The following is a 2,565-nucleotide window of genomic DNA, read 5'->3' on the forward strand; positions in this document are numbered from 1 at the left end:
GCACTAGTGGGGTCAGCTGCTTCTCAGCCTTCTCTTCTTCCTAGGGGAGTCAGAGCCCAAGTGGGGACCTCTGGGAGAGGAAGGAAAGTGAAGCTCTGACTGACCTTAGAATAGGGTACCTTCAAAAGAGGTGGACAATGGGCAGGATTGGAGTAATGAGATATAAGAGCTATGTGACCATTGTCCATTTACACATAGTGGTGGGTACATGTGGAAGTAATGTATACTTAACTATATACGTTATATAACGTATCTAGTAAGCCATATACATTAAGATTTTGTACATGTGGTTACATGAGGGAGACTCATTGACTATCAAATGCAACCTCAGATGATCTCAATTTCTGTAACGTTATGTAATTACTTATTGTGACCAGGTCAAACTGTTTAGATCATACTTTTCTTTGGCCACTGACATCAGTAAAACACTACCAAGAAGAGTCAACTTGCTCACCAACTGCCTGGATACAGGCTAAACACTTTACAGTCATTATTACAATTGCTCCTCTCACTCACCCTCTAAGGGAGGTACTATTCTTATCAACATCCTACAGAAAAGAGAACCTTCAGGAGGTTAAGTAACCTATACAGTCACTATGGTAGTAAGCAGGAGAGCCCAGATTTCAATCCAGAGAGCCTGACCCCGGAGCCTGAGTTCCAAAGCCTTCCATTGTCTGCCTCTTTAGTAATATCTAACCAGGCCCTATTAAAGGGAAGGAGGTGTGTGGACTGATAAGCACGCATGTCCTGTTGATGGCGGGTCTGAACCGTACTTGTATGCTTGCTGTCAGCAAAATTTCCTTTGTACAAAATTTGGAACACAGGAGACCAATCAGACTCCATTAGCTGTGCTTTCTGCTTTCTGGTCTCTGTTACACCATTCTGGTTCATACTAAACATGGCCACTGATTGATCATATTGCATCTTGCTTAAAAAACTGGCAGATGGTGGGACACTCAACAGTGAGAATTGAGTAACATACCAAATTCTTTTTTTTTAAAGATTTATTTATTTATTTATTTATTTATTTATTTATTTGACAGAGAGAGACAGCCAGAGAGAGAGGGAACACAAGCAGGGGGAGTAGGAGAGGAAGAAGCAGGCTCCCAGTGGAGGTACCTGATGCGGGGCTCGATCCCATAACGCCGGGATCACGCCCTGAGCCGAAGGCAGACGTTTAACGACCGAGCCACCCAGGCGCCCCACATATCGAATTCTTGAATCGATATGATGAACACCTGAAGCTAATATAACACTGTATGTTAATTATACTTCAATTAAAAAAAGAAAATGAAAATCTCTTTGGAAAAAAATGCAAAACTATAAACTTTTCCATCATTAAATTCTTCTGTAAGATACCTTTGTTACAGAAATTGAGTGAGATTTCAGTTTTTTCGGTTTTTTTCCCCCCATAAAACAAGGATATGATAGTAAGCCATATACATTAAGATTTTGTATCCTGATACCATTTATTGGTATTTATTAAAAATTAAATCAATGAAAAGTACATCAGTAATATGAACTTTCGGTGCTGTTGGGTATTCCTTTTCATCTAAAATCTCTGATATTTGCATAAAATTGTTCTTGAATCCTTACTTTATCCGTTTTCCTCCCATCAATAGAATAGAAATGTAAAATGTCAGCTGTGATTGAAATTATGATTCCTACTTCTCATTGATATGGCTTTCTAAAAGTACAGCCCAATGTCCTGTCCTAATCTTCCAAGATGACCATCATTTTTTTCTTTAAAGTTGATTGTCTAGAGCTCATGTGGGGTCTATAGTATAACTGAGTGCTTGTCAACTTTAAGTCAAGGAGACTAACGGTATATCAGCCCACATACACTGAGTGTAGAAAGACTATCTTGCTATAGAATGGTAGCCAATTCTGGAAAGCTAAGGATGAAACTGCATATTTCATTTTCTATAAAAATCAGGAAAGTAGATCACCAACATGTTAAATTTCCTTGTTTATCCCAGATTACTAGCTGAGCCAATGGTATTGCTCAGATTCGATTCCTTGAACATTGGTTCATGTAAATCTACAATTATATGCAATATTAAGCGAATCGGGTAGCTACTGCGATTGTTTCAAATGTGCACATACGTTATTTTCCCCAACACAATATTATAGATACTGAATTTTTATAAACTGGCATGAAAATACTATATTTTTTTGGTACCATGTTTACCCTTTATGAAACAATTTATGTATGTTGTATACATTTCCTGAAGTAAGCATAGGTAATTTTTCATGTTCTTGATGCCTGATGTAGCAGCATTTGAGAGAGGATCTTTTCTACATTTCTAATATATTAAAGACAATGTATATATTGGTCCAATTTGCATAGAACAGGGTAAATTAAATTGCCTTCTATTACCAGTTAAGCATATTTAATAAAAAAAATCTTTTTAAAGCAATTACTAAAACTCCCTTTCTTCTTCAGCTCTGCCTCTCTCCCCCAAACCTGCACCACCTGAGCATCAAGTTCCATGAGGCCATTTACAGTTAATTAGGCTTCCATGTGTCCTTCTAGTCTCTTTCCCCACTATTCCTGTCCGTAAG

This window comes from Ursus arctos, unplaced genomic scaffold (assembly GCF_023065955.2).
Source record: "Ursus arctos isolate Adak ecotype North America unplaced genomic scaffold, UrsArc2.0 scaffold_18, whole genome shotgun sequence".
Lineage (NCBI taxonomy): Eukaryota > Metazoa > Chordata > Mammalia > Carnivora > Ursidae > Ursus > Ursus arctos.